General features: G+C 36.6%; 1 protein-coding gene across 9 annotated transcripts in view; it reads right to left on the bottom strand.

Annotated features, from left to right (window-relative positions):
- OSBPL8 (oxysterol binding protein like 8) overlaps positions 1 to 19,469 on the bottom strand; it is a 207,104-nt gene that overhangs the window by 152,093 nt on the left and 35,542 nt on the right. For 3 of the 9 annotated variants that reach the window (XM_078336919.1, XM_078336917.1, XM_078336913.1), the window contains exon 2: positions 12,599 to 12,646. The exons of the other annotated variants lie outside the window; for them this stretch is intronic. The gene's annotated coding sequence lies outside the window, so the exon portion shown is untranslated. The remainder of the gene's footprint in view (positions 1 to 12,598; positions 12,647 to 19,469) is intronic. 9 annotated transcript variants of the gene reach the window in all.

Raw genomic sequence — 19,469 nt, forward strand, 5'->3', positions numbered from 1 at the left:
CCAAAAAAAGAAAGGGAAAAAAAGTGATATGGTACTATGGTTTAGATATGGTTTGTCTGTCCCTACCAAATCCCAAATCTCATTTTGAAAGAGTGTGGCGGTGTTGAGAGGTGATGTCATTGGGAGGCATTAGGATCATGGGGGCAGATTCCTCATGAATATCTTGGTGTCATTTTCTCAGTAGTGAGTTCTTATTCTAGCAAGATGGGATAAGTTCTCAAGGGAATAAATCTGTTCCCAGGAAAGTGGGTTGGTCCCTCTTCACATGTGCCTTCTTTCCCTTTGAGCTTCTCTGTCATGTTCTGATGTGGCACCAAAGCTCTCACCAGAAGCTGAGCAGATGCCAATGCCAAACTTCTTGTACAGCCTGAAGAATAATGAGGTAAACAAACCTCTTTCGTTATAAATCCAGCCTCGGGGATTCTTTTATAGCAACACAAAGTGGACTAAGACACATAATAGACAGACAAGATACCAAGCCAACAGTATTTAAAGTACTAAAATATAGTAGATTCCTATCTTTATTTATTTAGTTATTTAAAGGCAGGGTCTCACCGTCATCCAGGTTGGAGTGCGGTGGCATGATCTCAGCTCACTGCGAATGAGCTCAAATGATCCTTCTACCTCAGCCTCCCAAGTAGCTGGGACCATGCTTGGCTAATTTTTGTTTTGTAGAGATAGGGTCTCGCCCTGTTTCCCAGGCTAGTCTCGGAACTCCTGGGATAAAGTGATCCACCTGTCTCAGCCTCCCAAAGCGATAGGATTACAGGCATGAGCCACCATGCCCAGCCAGGTTCCTATCTAGAGTTTCTAGTAAGAAACTGTTATTACCTGCTCAAAAATTAACCATAAACTTATTTTTATATATTTTAGAGGAAAAGAAAATTTAAAGAGGATTAAGGGGAGTTTATGATTTTGTTCTTTCCACATTTCTAAAGCATTTCTCTTCCCTGAAACCAAGACTAATAGATGAATAAGGGTAAAGTTCACAGAGAATACAGCAGGTATCCATAGAGTCAAAGGGAAAATTTAGGGCTCTTAAACAACAAGTATTTTATAAAAAGTCGATTCCTCACTGCTATGGATTTGAATATTTACGTCCTCTCCAATATTTCTGTCCTCTCCAAGATTCACATGTTGAAATCCTAATGCCCAATGTGATGACATGTGGAGATAGGGCCTTGGGGGGATAATCATGTCATGAGGGTGGAGCCCTCATGCTGGGATTAGTGGCTTTATGAGAACAGACACAAGAAAGCTTGCTTCCCCTCTGTTTCCACCATGTGAGCAATCAGCAAGGTGATACCTGTCCACAAGCCAGGAAGAGGGCCCTCAGTGGAACCTGACCATGCAGGTACCTTGCTCTTAGACTTTCCAGCCCCCAGAACTGTAGAAAATACACTTCTGTTGTTTAAGCCATCTAATCTATAGTATTTTGTTACAGAAACCCAATTAGACTTAGAGATCCATGTACTCACTTCCAAGAAAAAGAAAATTTACACAGCATTTTTAAAAGCCAATATAACTCTTCATTAAACTCAAAAAACAAAGAAATTATGAATATGACAAATCTTCTAAATGGAAAAGCATAACTCCACTTTAAAAGACTATGATGACTATAAAACAATATAGAAAAGAGATTATATTAACTTTTTTAGAAAACAAAACACAGTATTTATGTACTATAAATTAGAATCATTTAAAGTACATATATATACAAGAAAGAACGGAAGAAAGAGAAAAAAATGGCACTAAGGTGAATAAATCTTTCATTGTTAACAGACTGTTTTCATGATAAATAAAACTGGAGACAAATAAGGAATGAAAATGTCCATAAGCACCAAACCATAACCCTAAAGTTAAAACTGTCTATGAAAGCAATATAATAGCAGGCATAAAAATTTTACTGAAAAAACTATGTACAGATTAATTTAAATCTTCAAAAGATTCTAAGTTATTTGTTAGGAGGTGGCAATTTCAACTCTACTGGCCTTTTAGCATCCTATAACTACTGATAGTACAACTAAAAATTTAATTTGGAAAACCAAATAAGAGTAGTAAGACCAACTAAATTTTTTTTATAATGGCATGGCCCTTCCCAAATGCTTTCCATACATCATCACTGATCTTCACAAAATCCTAAAAAATGGGTATAATAATTGAAAAGTGTTGCTTTTGTTTTAAAAACAAAAAAGAACAACCAGGTATTATATATTTCCTGATACAAAGTATATACCACTATGAAGTTTTTTTTTTGGTCAAAAAAAAAATAAAAATTCATTCATACCAAGACTCGAGATCTACTTACAATTTATTTTATTTTATTTTTTTGAGATGGAGTCCTGTTCTGTCGCCCAGGCTGGAGTGTAGTGGTGTAATCCCAGTTCACTGCAACCTCCACCTCTCAGGTTCAAGAAATTCTCCTGTCTCAGCCTCCCCGAGTAGCTGGGATTACAGGCACATACCACCACGCCCAGCTAATTTTCGTACTTTTAGTAGAGATAGGGTTTGCCATTTTGGCCAGGCTGGTCTCAAACTCCTGACCTCAGGTGATCCGTCCATCTTGGCTTCCCAAAGTGCTGGGATTACAGGTGTGAGCCGCCAGTAAAATCGCATTTTAAGTCCAGAGCTTAAAATGTAGATTACTGTACATCTCTGGACCTCAGTTTCCTCATAACTAAAATTAAGAGACTAAATTGGCAATTACTGAGACTCCTTTAATTTCTAATATTCTACAACCTAACACCCAGCAGTTTTACCTGCTGTCTAAATATTGATGACATAATCACTGCAATGCAAGAGAATGTAAGTTATACAGTACCACCTCAACTTTAAGGTCCATATTAGGACCTGTCTTTAGAGTAATAAATGAAGGTGGGCGGCAGGGGAACAACATAAGGCAACTTAAAATAATCACAACTAATATAAAGTACATTAATTACAGTTTTCTAAGGTTTTTCAACTTCAATTAAAACATTTTTCATACCTAATCAGTAAAAAGTCAGCTCTTCAAAAGAAAAATGAGTTCAAATAGGAAACCAAAACAATATTTTAAATATTTATTACAACTGAAATACATATGTATCTCCAATCTTTTGATGGAAAGCCTTTTCATTGGACATAGTTCTGCCAATTAGACTTACATATCTTCCTTGCTTCAACCACAGCTATAATACATGGTCTGAAAGCTCTATGGGTAGTTCTTTAAAGTGAAGCAGCTGGTACCATTCCTTCTGAAACTATTCCAAATAATCCAAAAAGAGGGAATCCTTCCCAAACCATTTTATGAGACCAACATCATCCTGATACCAAAACCCGGCAGAGACTCAAAAAAAAAAAGAAAACTTCAGGCCAATATTCATGATGAACATAGATGCAAAAATCTTCAATAAAATACTGGCAAACCGATTGCAACAGCACATCAAAAAACTTATCCATCATGATCAAGTAGGATTCATCCCAGGGATGCAAGGCTGGTTCAACATACACAAGTCTATAAACGTAATTCACCACATAAACAGAACCAAAAACAAAAACCACATGATTATCTCAATTGATGCAGAGAAGGCATTTGACAAAATTCAACCGCCATTTATGCTAAAAACCCTCAATAAACTCGGTATCGATGGAACATATCTCAAAGAAATAAAAGCTATTTACGACAAACAAACAGCCAATATTATACAGAATGGGTAAAAACTATAAGCATTCCCTTTGAAATCTGGCACTAGACAAGGATGCCCTCTCTCACCACTCCTATTCAATATAGTACTAGAACTTCTAGCCAGAGCATTCAGGCAAGAAAAAGAAATAAAGGGTATTAAAATAGGAAAGGAGGAAGCCAAATTATCTCTATTTGCAGACGACATGATAGTATACCTACGAGACCCCATCGCCTCAGCCCAAAAACTCCTGAAACTGATAAGCAACTTCAGCAAAGTCTCAGGATATAAAATCAATGTGCAAAAATCACAAGCATTCCTATACACCAATAACAGACTTAAAGAGAGCCAAATCAAGAACGAACTGCCATTTACAATTGCTACAAAAAGAATAAAAAACCTAGAAATACAACTTACAAGGAACACAAGGGACCTCTTCAAGGAGAACCACAAACCACTGCTCAACGAAATAAGAGAGGACACAAACAGATGGAGAAACATTCCATGTTCATGGTTAGGAAGAATCAATATCGTGAAAATGGCTATACTGCCCAAAGTAATTTACAGAATCAATGCTATCCTCATCAAGCTACCATTGACTTTCTTCACAGAACTGGAAAAAACCACCTTAAGCTTCATATGGAACCAAAAGAGAGCCCACATAGCCAAGTCAATTCTAAGCAAAAATAACACAGTGGGAGGCATCACACTACTGGACTTCAAACTATACTACAAGGCTACAGTAATCAAAACAGCATGGTACTGGTACCAAAACAGAGATATAGACCAATGGAACAAAACAGAGGCATCAGAGGCAACACAACATATCTACAACCATACAATCTTTGATAAACCTGAAAAAAACAAACAATGACGAAAGGATTCCCTGTTTAATAAATGGTGTTGGGAAAACTGGCTAGCCATGTGCAGAAAGCAGAAACTGGACCCCTTCCTGACACTCTACACTAAAATTAACTCCAGATGGATTAAAGACTTAAACGTAAGACCTGGCACCATAAAAACCCTAGAAGAAAATCTAGGCAAAATCATCCAGGACATAGGAGTAGGCAAGGACTTCATGACCAAAACACCAACAGCATTGGCAACAAAAGCCAAAATAGACAAATGGGACCTAATCAAACTCCACAGCTTCTGCACGGCAAAAGAAACAGTCACTAGAGTGAATTGGCAACCAACAGAATGGGAAAAAAATTTTTGCAGTTTACCCATCTGACAAAGGGCTGATATCCAGAATTTACAAAGAACTCAAACAGATTTACAGGAAAAAAACAAACAAGGGCATTCAAAAATGGGCAAAGGATATGAAAAGACACTTTACAAAAGAAGACATACATGAGGCCAACAAATATATGAAAAAATGCTCATCATCAGGGGTCATTAGAGAGATGCAAATCAAAACCACATTGAGATACCATCTCCTGCCAGTTAGAATGGCGATCATTAAAAAATTTGGAGACAACAGACACTGGAGAGGATGTGGAGAAATAGGAACACTTTTACACTGCTGGTGGGAGTGTAAATTAGTTTAACCATTGTGGAAGACAGTGTGGCGATTCCTCAAGGCCTTAGAAATAGAAATTCCATTTGACCCAGCAATCCCATTACTGGGTATATATCCAAAGGACTATAAATCGTTCTATTATAAGGACACATGCACACGAATGTTCATTGCAGCACTGTTTACAATAGCAATGACCTGGAACCAACCCAAATGCCCATCAATGATAGACTGGACTGGGAAAATGTGGCACATATACACCATAGAATATTATGCAGCAATCAAAAATGATGAGTTCATGTCCTTTGTAGGGAGATGGATCAATCTGGAGAACATCATTCTCAGCAAACAGACACAAGAACAGAAAATGAAATACCACATATTCTCACTCATAGGCGGGTGAGGAAAAATGAGAACACATGGACACAGGGAAGAGGGTACTACACACTGGGGTCTATTGGGGGGAATAGGGGAGGGACAGCGGGGCGGGGGAGCTGGGGAGGGATAGCCTGGGGAGAAATGCCAAATGTGGGTGAAGGGGAGGAAGGCAGCAAAACACACTGCCATGTGTGTATCTATGCAACTATCTTGCACGTTCTGCACATGTACCCCAAAACCTAAAATGCAATAATAAATAAATAAATAATAAAAAATAAAATAAAGTGAAGCAAAATTCCCAAAACCTAAAATGCAATAAAATATTTTTTTTTTAAAGTGAAGCAAAATTTAAAACACTTGTAAAGCCATCAGGTTGGAGAATCTTACATGTTCCAATTACTTTCCTCTCTTTTCTAGTTACCTAATTATCTTATCCATACCAAGACAGGCCCAGGGAAATGCCTACAAAAAATACTTGGTTGTAATACAGAAGAGTCCCCAGCTTAGGGAACCCAATTATTTTATAACGGACAGCAAGAATGCCTGCCTTTTCTTTTCCTAAGGAGGAAAATACTGTCATTATCTTCCAAGGCTGCTCACTATATAAACATTCTTGAAAAGATAGTCTAGAGTAACAGGCAGTCAGTACTTTACTTGTAAGATATGCAGAAATGCAAGAGATCAATAGAGACTTTTTTCCAATTGTCTGTTTATCCCTGTCTACTTAACTATTACCAAATACAACACCCTGTAGCATTTCACCTTTTAATATATATTATTGCTATTAACAAGAGGAAATCATGATTCACAAGCCATTCCTAAGAAGCTTCACTCTTGTAAATTAGTTAGCTGTGACTAACAGAATTTTTCTATGTGCTTTTTAGATAATTTGAACAATCTTTTTATATATAAATAATGCCTTGTCAAGTCCAGTCTTAATTACCAAATGCCTCTGCACTAAAGTTAATCATCACCCAAAAAGCTTCAGGAATTAAATGAATCAAGTGAGTACTGTTAGAAAGGGTACATCCTGAAATAAAAAGTAGTTATCACATCAATATAGAATACAGAAAAAGACAAGAAAGTGTAACAGAATCACACACACACATACATACATACATACATACATATACACACACACACACACACAATATAGAAACAGATATAAAGATATGGATATAGATAATATATAGATATTGATATGTGCTAGTCTTCAAGCCATCCCAGCTAAGGAAGGTCCCATAGTAGCTGAGAAAAGTATAGCAACTTCAGCCAGCCACAGTGGCTCATGCCTGTACTCCCAGCACTTCGAAAGGCCAAGGTTGGTATATCGCTTGAGCTCAGGAGTTTAAGACCAGACTGGTAAACATGGCAAAACCTCATCTCTACCAAAAAAAATACAAAAAATTAGCCAGACATAGTGGCAGGCACCTGTGGTCCCTGCTACTAAGGAAGGCTGAAGTGGGATGATCACTTTAGCCTGGAAGGCAGAGGTTGCAGTGAGCCATGAATGGTGACACTGCACTCCAGCCTGGGTAACAGAGGGAGACCTTCTTTTAAAAAAAATTTTTTTTCAGCACATTTTTCATTTCTCCCAACTTCCTCTCAAGCTCTAACACAACATTATGCCAGAATTAACCAAATTCCAAAACCAGGGTAGTGTAGTCTACTTCTGAAAAAGCAGTATGAAGTTATTATGTCACTACTTCATTTCAATCTTGTTTTTTTTAAAACTATGCCAGAGCTAAAATATCATTATGAAATCCAAATGTGAGAAATGTTAAGAATTCTAAGCTCTTTCTTATACTAAGTGCTTCTGCCTAGGAACAAAAATTTTTTAAAGCATCATAAACTAACAATCAGAAATGGAACTAGGATATTAAGGTGCATACTGTAAGGAAAATACAAGATAATGCTGAAGCTTCAGCAAAAGAAATTTAAGAAATTAAAACTGGAATCCTTGCTATTTTTTCCTTCTTGGGCACTTGTTACTATCCCCTTCCAAAAACAAATCAGTTCGTGAGTGGATTTGTAGAAACTTAATAAAAGCTTAGAAGGCATGTCAGATTAAGAAACCCAGCTGAAACTGTTTGAGCCCCTAAACCATGAAGTAACTAACCATTTGTACTTGCCTTAGAATAGCAGTGTCATCGCAGCTCTGGATTACCTACCTGCTACTACAAAAGAGAAAAAAAAAATCTTATTTAAGCCACTATTCATTTGGCTTTCTATTAAAACAGCAGATCTATCTGAAAACATCTGTGAAAGCCTTTCTGTGAACAACTAAAGAGGCTGGTGGGGGAAGAAGACTCAAAATGCAAATAGGCTCATTATTCAAAGGCCAGCATGGCTAAAGTATAGAAAGCAATGAGGAGAACTGCCTGAGATAAGGCTCTACAACAGTAGAGTCTGGATTTTATTCACTGTGAAAGAGGAAGCCAATTAGAAGCCTGTGAAAGGCAGGAACATGATCCATTTCATAACCGAAGACATATTACTAGTTACTTTAAATACATTATTACAACATGTAGTTGTCACATAAACCCTATGAAGCAAGTAATTTTTCACTATAACCCCATTTACAAAATGAAAACACTAAGGCTCAAGGTAGTGAAGTAACATGTGATTGCTCATTCTGCATGCACCATCCACAGGAGCCTCTAAGATATGATATTTCTTTAACATGTCAGACAGATTTCCACGTTTATTTTTTTTTCTTTTCTTTTTAGATATAGGGTCTCATTCGTTGCCCAGGCAGGAGTGCAATGGCAAGATCATAGTTCACTATAATCTCAATCTCTTGGGAACAAGGAATCCTCAGCCTTGCTCAACCTCCCAAGCAGTAAGAACTACAGGCTTGTGCCACCATGCCTGGCTAAATTTTTTTTTTTTTTTTTTTTTTTTTTTAGAGAAGTCTCACTGTGCTGCCGAGGCTAGTCTTGAACTCCTGGCCTCAGCAATCCTCCCTCCTCAGCCTTCCAAAGTGCTAGGATTACAGGTGTGAGCCACCACACCCTGCCTCCACAAGGCTTTTGTACTTGCTGTTCTTGGCTTAAAATATTCTTCCCTATGGTTCATTCTTTTACTTCTTCCAGGTTTCTTAGTTTAAATGCCATTTTATCTAACAGATCTTCCCTGACCATCCCAGCTATGAACAGCAAAACAGCAACTTGCCTCCTCCCATTCTTTTATTCACCTTTTGTCAATCAATGAGAGCATGTAAGGTTGTTCAGGTTGGCCTTGAACTCATGGCCTCGCCTCCTCAAGCGCCAGAACAACTGGCCGGAGTCACCGTGGCCCCCTCACCTTTTTACTCACTTTGTCTTTTTTTCTCCAAGACACTTAACACCTGATATACACATTTGTTTGTTTATATCCCCAAATATAAGTATAGTATTATATATCACCAAATAGTAGGGCTCCGTGATAAGTAGTTTGTTTTGTTTAGTGAGGTATTCCCAATATCTAGAAGAGTACCTACCACAGCAGGCATTCCTTAAACACTTAAGAATTGTGGGCTGGCAGAGACAATGAACTAACTTTATCATCAAGCAAGCAGATTTTATAGTACAATAAAGCAATAAAGTCATGAAGGCTTCATTAACTTCCCACAAGACATAACTAACAAAGGAGTATTAGACTGCAGATCTTCCACTTCCAGAAACAACATAGGTTCTCACCAATAAACTACATAAATGAACCCAACTGTACACATGATAAATTGCCAACACTATTATTTTTATGAAATTTTATAGTACCATTGTATTAGTCTGTTCTCACACTGCTATAAAGAACTGCTGGCGAGTGGGTAATTTACACAGACAAGAGGTTTAACTGACTCACAGTTCCACACTAGGGAGGCCTCAGGTAACTTACAATCATGGCAAAAGGGAAAGGGGAAGCAAGAACCTTCACAAGGTGGCAGGAGAGAGAAGAGTGAGCAACAGCAGGGAAAACTGCCTTATAAAACCATCAGAAGTGCTTTTTAATGTCATCGTATCACCTTTTATCACTCAATTAGCATCATAAAGCAAGCACAAAGACAAAGAAATTGTGTTACTTAAGTTACACCATTCTCCTTTTCTTAGTTAGCTTCCAAGCAGATCAGCAAGCTAAATTTGACTTGCAGTAATTCAATGGTGATAAAGTATTCCCTCCATCATTCAAGTTAGGTACAATTAAGGATATAAAAACTAGTCCTTTCAGACCAATTGCTTGCACATTTCTACAGGAAGCTTTTTGGCAAACCTACATGGATTTTAAGAAATGTAGAGTGAGGAGAGAGGAAAATATTAATAAGACATATCAAATTGTGACAATATGGAAAGAGTATTGTGTATATACAAACATGAAACCATTGAAAGCCTTCAACGTGGGTGGATGGGGGAGGGATAACTAAGTTAGTAGATCATGTGGTAAAACTTAAAATCAAATCCAGTAGTCTTGAAGTTATAGTAATTGTTTAGTTTTGAAGGTATAGTAATTGAGTACTAGGCATTTTAAAAAACTGACCAAAAGATAACAAAGAAATTGATAAATCTGTTCCTTAAAATATTTCTTTTCTAAACAAAAATTTTTGTTGTGGACTGTATCTGAGGCACTATATACTCTAAGAAGAGAAAAAAAAACTATGCTCCTTAAGCTGAAATAACGTTCTAATTTCTCTGATATTCACCCCAATTAAAATAGGTAGTATCAGAAAATGAAAAGTACTTCATATATTTCAGAAAACACTACAGTGAAAAAAAACACTATAAATTATCTATTTTAAGCAAAACTATTTGATGTTGCTCAAACAACACAGCAAAACTAGATTCCTTCACTTTGTATTTGTTAAAAATCATCTCCCTTCATCACACAATAATGAATCTACAAACTAATTCATAATGAATACAAGGAAAGCTTATATGTATTATGTTCATGGCAAATCTATAAAGGCAGAAAGGCTTGGGTTCAGCCAATAAATAGTTAACACTGTATTATAAGATTTTAAAAAACATTATATCCACCTAGAAACTATAGCAATAGTAGATTTTTGTTTTGACCTGTCCAGACCCATTGCCCCTTCCTCTGATAGCATGCACCTTGATCTTTTGGGAAAAGAACATCCTTCCCCCAACAATATGCAATCTTAGTACTCCACCCTCTCCTACAAAAAAAAAAAAAATGGACCAAGAAAACCGAGCCAGGCCAATCAGTCCATATCTGCCTCACTCTCTAAGAAATGTGAATCATGAGCAGGGTGACCATGTGAATTTGAAATACAATCACAAAAAAACTATCCTAATGGGGACTCCATAAAGACTGTCCATCACTTTCTGCTCTCTAGTTCCCTAAAGCTGTTCAAATGTCTACTATTTCTAAAACTCCACTCTTCATCTTTTAAGAAAATGAGCTTATCATTCTAGTAAATTATTTAAGTTAGCCAAAGCTTTCTATTACTTGAACTGAAAAACCCTAAACTGATACAGATACTATTTCAGACATTTGTAACCTTAATAGTCTACCTTTGAATAAGGAAATAAAATAAAAATTAACTTCAAAATATTTTTAAATGAATTTACAAAAGTGAAATCAATGCCAGACCTAGAAAAATTTAAAACACCATATATGCTATAATAAGAAAAAAATACAATTGCATAGTATTCATTTATGTGTTTCTTGCTAGGTTTTTAAACTCCATTATATAAGACCTATCCCTATAACCATATACAAAACCAGGTTTTTTTTTTGTTTTGTTTTTTTTTTTTAGGATCAGGCTTTAATGACAATCCTATGGAAAAAAAAAAAGTTTACTCAGGAAGGTAATCTCTTCTTCAATTTTCATTTGGATCCTACTACTCACAGTGCCTTCTCTGGAGCTCCTGCTTCATTTCTTCTTATTCACTATCAAATGAAGAATTTGTGGTAAACTGCATGATTAGTTAGAACTAAGAAAAGAAACATTTCTAAAAATATCTATTTGTGCAGCTGACTGAGATTTCCATTTGTCTGACTGATCTTACAATCCACTGAAGTCTTTAGGAAGCAAATACAGGAGTAGACACAAACAAGTGATGACCAGCCCTCCAGAAACACTTGACCACAATCAGTCTATATCAACAACTTAAAGGGGGGCAAACTCAAGCACTCAGAAAGGAGACTATTAACCTCATCTCCACCTCATTACCTACCCATTTTCCAAAATTCTAAGCTGTGTCAGTGCAAAGCTTAGAAATGTCTTTTAAAGGAGAAATATAATTTCAATAGAAAAAAATACACATATATTCTTCTTATAGCCTGGGACATTATTCACCAAAACAAGTTAAATCAAATGTATAACCAACATCCATCATCATTTCCAGTATGTCAGAAATGAGACAAAATAAACAGAAGATAAAATCCCCATCTAGGAAAGCATATAATTTAATAGGAAAGACCAAAAATACACATGAAATAAAACACTCATATATAATCAATATTATAATTGAATATATGTTACATTTTACCTTTTCTCCTAATACTTTTACAGTAAACTAAAGTGGTTTAAGAAGGGGAAAATAGGCCGGGCGCGGTGGCTCAAGCCTGTAATCCCAGCACTTTGGGAGGCCAAGGCGGGTGGATCACGAGGTCAAGAGATGGAGACCCTCCTGGTCAAATTGGTGAAACCCCATCTCTACTAAAGATACAAAAAATTAGCTGGGCATGGTGGTGCGTGCGTGTAATCCCAGCTACTCAGGAGGCTGAGGCAGGAGAATTGCCTGAACCCAGGAGGTGGAGGTTGCGGTGAGCCGACATCGTGCCTTTGCACTCCAGCCTGGGTAACAAGAGAGAAACTCCGTCTCAGAAAACAAAACAAAACAAAAAAAAAAAAAAAGAAGGGGAAAATATCTGAATGCTATTTTGAAACCAAGAACTGTATTCATTATTGAGATCTTTCTAATGTCCATTTATATATAGTTAGACACGAAATTAAATGCAATTTTTATCAACATTTTTCTTCAATTCAACATGTTCCCAATTAGCACACAATATAGTTTGACAACTGCCATTACAGTACCTCAAATGTTCCTGCAAAAGACTGCTTCAGGCAAGGATAGGAATATTTCTGTTAAAGAATGAGAGAGAAAAGAAAAGTAACACAATTTTGAATTGAAAAGTGTTACTATTTCATTCCCTGTCAAGTATCAGACTTGGTATTTAAACACTGGGCTTCTGGTACACACTTCTGTTGTTACAACCCCAATTTATTGGCCTTTTCCAAAATCATATACCTATACTGTTGAAATCTAGAGTTGCTTACTACCAATAACGAGCTAAAGAAGAATACCGATTGCTGTCTAACTCCTTCTGACTTAGCTGAAAGTACTTTGCTTCTTCCTTAATATATACAATATCTCACTGGAAAATAACAAGCAGGAAGTCCCTGGTGGTGGCAACATCTTTGAAAGCAGAAACTAACAAAAAGAAAAATGAAAAATGAAATCAGCAACACATACACACAAACAATGAGATCAAGAGTCAACTATACAAAGATTTTGTTTTTCTGTTTTCAAGATGATGTTGATTTGGAAGATTTACACTACCTTCAAAGTTTATAAAAATCAAAAATAATGTGGTACTGGCATACCACACATATATATAAATGGAACAGAATAGGGAGTCTAGAAATGGTAAACATACAGTCAATTAATTTTCAACAAAAGTGCCAAGGAAACTCATTGAGAAAAAGAAAATACTTTCAGTAAGAAAGAACTGGATAGTCATTAAAAACAACCACAGCAGCCTGGCTTTTACACTAAACAAAAATTAACTCAAAATGAATCACAAACCTAAATACAAAAGCCAACGCTGTAAAACTTCCAGAATAAAAATGGGAAAATAAAAATTTGTCTACCCTACAACTTTAGGACAAAAAAAATCTTAGAAATGAAAACATACAAACAATGAAAGAAAAAACATATGCTGAATTTCAAAAAATCAAATAATTCTCCTCTTTAAAAAGTTTTATTTTAAAAAGACAAGAGACAGACTGCAAGAAAATATGCACAACACATAACAACTCATATTCTTACTATATAAAGAACCTTATATAAATAAGAAAGAGATAACTTTTTAAATAAATAAAAAATTTAAACAATTACCAAAAAAGATACAGGCTAATAAATCAAAGAAAAGATGCTTACTACCATGATCATCAGTGAAAAATAAATGAAAAAACCACAATGAGATACTACTACACAACCACTAGAATGTTAATTAAAATTTTTTAACTGAAAATGTAAGTGTTGATGGGAAGCAGAGCAACTGGAACTCTCATACATTGCTGGTGAGATGTAAAAATGGTATAGCTACCCTTAAGTATTTACCAAACAAAACGGAAATATGTCCACTCAAAAATCTGTACATGGATGTATAGTAGCTTCATTTACAATAACCAAAAACTAGAAACAAGTCAAATGCTATCAAAAGGTGAATGGATAAACAAATTGTATATTCATTATCATACTGTGATGGCATTCCTACACAGTGGGAATACTATCCAAAAATAAAAAGGAACAATCTCAAAAATATACAGAGCAAAATAAACCAGACAAGAGCACATACACTATGACTCCGTTCATATGAAATCCTAGAACAGGGCCGGGCACGGTGGCTCACACCTATAATCCCAGCACTTTGGGGGGCCGAGGCAGGTAGATCACAAGGTCAAGAGATCGAGACCATCCTGGTCAACATGGTGAAACCCCGTCTCTACTAAAAATACAAAACTTAGCTGGGCATGGTGGCGCGCGCCTGTAGTCCCAGCTACTCGAGAGGCTGAGGCAGGAGAACTGCTTGAACCCAGGAGGCGGAGGTTGCGGTGAGCCGAGATCGTGCCATTGCACTCCAGCCTGGGTAACAAGAGCAAAACTCCGTCTCAAAAAAGAAAAGAAGAAATCCTAGAACAGATAAAAGCGATCCACAGTAACAGAACCCAAAGCAGTCATTGTCTGACACAGAGTAGGAAAGTGCAAGGAGCACAAGGGGATTTTGGGGACTGATGAAAAGTTCTATGGGTGTATACATTTGTCAAAATGCATCAAGCTATATACTTAAGATGGGTTCATTTTATTTAGATGTAAATTATACATGAATAAAGTAGTTTGGGATTTTTTTTTTTCTTTTTTTAAGTGATACTGATGGGGTGAGAGATACAAAGCAGGAAAGACTACATAAAGAGAGAAAGGCAGAATGACACCGTAAGTAACAATGTTTAAAATCAGAAAAAAAGTAAAATATCTAACACAACTATCCTAGCACTTTGGGAGGCCAAGGTGGACAGATCACCTGAGGTCAAGAGTTCGAGACCTCCCTGGCCAACATGGTGAAACTCTGTCTCTACTAAAAAAAAAAAAAAAAAAAAAAGAATCTAGCACAACTAAAACTAAGAGTGTAACTGAGAGAATTTATGTAATTTCATCTGTAAAATGGGAATAACTCACAGGATAGCTGTGAAAAATTGATGAGATAGTTAATATTAACACTATACTACTTAAGTAAATTCTGAAAGAATTGCTAGAGGAAATTATCTTAAGATGCCAGTTTTCAAAAGAGAAAAGGAAATGGGTGGAAAGGCAGGAGAGACCTACAGGTGGAGGGAATGGTAACGTGCAGAAGAACTGAGGCGGAAAGGAGCAAGTCATATGTAGGAGATGGCAAAATTAGCACGCCTGTGGCAGCAAATCCATATATGGGAGTATCAAAAAATAAAAAAGGGTAATCTTCCCATCTGACGCAACATTCATTAAATGTTACAGTAGAACCCAGAAATGTAACTTCGTCCAGTGGATGCTATGATACATGATAAATATATTCAACTGTTTAAAACAGAGAAAAATAAAAAGTTCTATCTTTGTATTTAAAAAATGAGAATGCTTACAATTACCAGCTTCAGTCTCTTGGAGGTTAGCCACAGTTCTTCCCAAGAGAAAAACATAATTATAATTATTAAGATATAATTATACCTAAGCAACATATGGACTTGCTGTGCAGCTGTCTCTGTGCTTCTGAAATTATGCAAGCCTTTACATTCTGCAAAGTCTGATTTCTATAAAAGATTGGTATTTGGAAAACAAGACATAAGAGAATCTGCAGTGGCTCATGCCTGTAATCCCAGTACTTTGGGAGGCTGAGGTGGGTGGATCAACCGAGGTCAGGAGTTCAAGACCAGCCTGGCCACCATGGTGAAAGCCCATCTCTTAAAAGAAAGAAACAAACAAACAAACAAAGAAAGAGAGAGAGAGAGAGAGAGAAAGAGAGAAGAAGAGAAAAAGAAAATCTACCCAAATAACTAATCGCTACAACAATTATTTCATAGTATACTACTTAAAAGGTATCAGAACACTAAAAATGTATTTCAAAAGACAATACGACCAAGATCAGGATTCCTGGGCATTTATCATTTTAAACTGGTTTTTTTTTTTTTTTTTTGAGACAGTCTTGCTTCGTCACCAGGTGCCAGGCTGGAGTGCAGTGGCACAATCTCAGCTCACTGCAACCTCAGCTTCCTGGGTTCAAGCAGTTAGCCTCCCAAGTAGCTGAGACTACTGGTGCATGCCACCACGCCCAGCCTTTAAACTGTTTTTACATTCATACATTTAAACATATTTAGCTAAAGAATGCAGGGTTACCATTGTTATGATGTGTAAACTTAAATCTTCATTAAGATTTTGCATAAAACATTATTTCATATACAGAACAGAAAAGTATTTTCAATGTCTTATTTCTAGGAAGAGATAGCCAAGATAAGTAGTAATAACTTGAATAAATTTAGTTCTCTGAATGAGAGAAATATACAGAAATATAAAATGAGAAAAAGAGATTCACAATGAGAAATAAATTTTTTTTTTAATAACAGAGACAGGGTTTTACCATGTTGGCCCTGGTCTCGAACTACTGACCTCAAGTGATCCACCCACCTCGGCCTCCCAAAGTTCTGGGATTACAGGCGTCAACCACTGTACCTGGCCAAGAAATAAAATATTAAAGGTCAATAGGCCGGATGCGTTGGTTCAGGCCTGCAATTCCAGCACTTTGGGAGGCTGAGGCGGGTAGACCACCTGAGGTCAGGAGTCTGAGACCAGCCTGGCCAACATGGTGAAACTCGTCTCTACTAAAAATACAAAAATTAGCTGGGCGTGGTGGCGGGCACCTGTAATCCCAGCTACTCAGGAAGCAGAGGCAGGAGAATCGCTTGAACCCGGGAAGCTGAGGTTGCAGTGGGCCAAGATCATACCTGTAATCCCAGCTACTCAGGAGGCTGAGGCAGGAGAATCGCCTGAACCCGGGAGTTGGAGGTTGCAAGGAGCCAAGATGACACCACTGCACTCCAGCCTGGGCAACAGAGTGAGACTCCATCTCTAAAAAATAAAATAAAATAAATAAAGGACAATAATACTGACCTTTAAACACAGTAGCAGCAAGGGAGCTTGCGGAGGACAACAAAGCTATAGAATTAAGTTAATTTAAGTCTCTTCATTAAAAAAGATGTTACTAGTGACAGTCAGCTTACTAACAAGGTTTTAACTGCTCCATTTACATCAAGGCCATACCAATTAGAGACCTTGACTCAGAGTAGAGAATGTAGAGGCTAAAGAAAAACCTTACCGATTTTTGCTTTTTTCAACCCATATATTATACATCAATGTAGTCCACTATAATATTTACAAACACATAAAAAATTTCATGTGTTATATAGTTCACAATCCTTTTATAGTTTTCCTTTTCATTATAGCATTTTAGGCTACTAAATACTTTTAAAAAGCATTAACTACATACTCACTAAAAATACATATTTATTCCTATTTTAAGAAACACAAATTGGAAAAAAGTTCTTAATAATAAGATTAGTAATAAAATTCTAGTTAAGACCTGCCACTAACTTTTGTTTGTTTTTTTTGTTGTTGTTGTTGTTGAAAGGAGACTTTACGAATGTGACACAGCTAAAAATCATTATTTTTTATGAGAATTATGAAACATTTTAAATCAACTTTCAATCAACATAATATTAATAATGTAGCAACGCTAATTCAAAAAATGAACACCATTACCCAAAGACTCTTCAAGCAAAGACTGCTTTTTCCCTCCTAAGTTTTTTCATGAAAACTTTACTTAGCAAATAAACTCACAATAAAAAGCCAAAGAGTGAAGAACACAGCTCCTGGACATACCAATGGCTACTACCCCTTTCTCTCTGGCTTTTCTAAAACACTTATTCAAGAAGATAGCATACTCCCTCAAAGAATGCTGAGCAGGCCCTAAGTCCCATTTGTCTAACTTCCCATGAACAGTCAATGGCTACAACAAAACATAGACCCATACACAACCCACATCCCCTAAAAAGGTAGTCTGAATTTTCAGTCAGAAAACAATCAGCTTCAAGGAAGCTTCTTTTTTGAAGTCACGGTTACCTTAAAAGCAGCAGGCATGCCTGTTGGGTATACTAGTAAATGATAAGAAATCATCTTTTTGAATCTTGTTTCTAACATCCTTCCTCTTCCCACCATTGTTTTTTTAACTTCACAAAGCTTAACCCCTTAAGTGTTCTCAGCTAGACTGAGATCACTACTTTTCATATAAAATTCTAGAAAATGTCTGCCCTTTGACATCCTGCCATTCCTTAACTGCATTTTAGAGCTATCAAGACACTTCAAGTCAACCTCTCAATAACCATACATTTTCAAGATCAAGAAATGAACACAGAGTGGTTGTGACTTATCAAAGATCACAGGGCAAGAAACTGGAAACAAGGTCTCTTGAGTCTGATTCTAACATTCTAAAAATAAAATGCACAATCAATGGGAGGAATGATTAGGAATCTGACTTTCAGATTCAAGATGTATTGATTGGTAGAAAAACTGCAAAACAGCATTACAATAGAATCCTAGTTCTGTTTTTTAAAAAATTACATAGTCATGTGTGCGGGGGTCTGAGTGTGTGTGTGTGTGTGTGTGTGTGTGTGTGTGTGCAGAGAAATCTAGAAGAATGACAGCAAATTGCTAACAAGGTGGGCTATTTCAGACATAAAGTGGTGGCAACAGAAGCCAACTTAAAGAATTTCTATAGCTGCTGGATTTTATACTGAATACATATTGATACAATAACCATATATTTTCTTTAAAGAAAATAATTGCTTTAATTTTCCAGGAAAGAAAAAGTAAAATAAAATTTTTTTTAAATCTTAGATAAGCAAACACATTTCATCCAGAAAATTATCTCAAAATGGCTTAAGTCTCTCTCACATACACACATGCACACAACTCCAAATATATTATTTTGTAATCGAGATTAACCTTCAAACTACTTTGTCTTCATATCAAATGTGGTCTTCCCTTAGGAACAAAACTTTAAGATGTTAGAATTATTCTACAAGTTAGAGTCATTAAGAAAAGTAAAAGTCCAAATTTTTTTTTTTTTTTTTTGAGACAGAGTTTCACTCTTGTTACCCAGGCTGGAGTACAATGGCGCGATCTTGGCTCACCGCAACCTCCGCCTCCTGGGTTCAGGCAATTCTCCTGCCTCTCAGCCTCCTGAGTAGCTGGGATTACAGGCACGTGCCACCGTGCCCAACTAATTTTTTGTATTTTTAGTAAAGACGGGGTTTCACCATGTTGACCAGGATGGTCTCGATCTCTTGACCTCATGATCCACCCACCTCAGCCTCCCAAAGTGCTGGGATTACGGGCGTGAGCCACCACGCCCAGCCCGAAAGTCTAAATTATAAAATGCGTTTAAAAATATTTTTCCTTTAGATACATAATAGTAATAGAAAAAGAAAACACAGCATAGCAAATAATCTCAGAGTAATGAGCAAAGGTCCTGGTCTCATTCATACCAATGGCTACTATCCCTAGTGCCCCAGCTTCTCTAACACACATAAGGCAAGAAGA

Source organism: Callithrix jacchus, chromosome 9 (assembly GCF_049354715.1).
Source record: "Callithrix jacchus isolate 240 chromosome 9, calJac240_pri, whole genome shotgun sequence".
NCBI classification, from domain to species: Eukaryota; Metazoa; Chordata; class Mammalia; order Primates; family Cebidae; genus Callithrix; species Callithrix jacchus.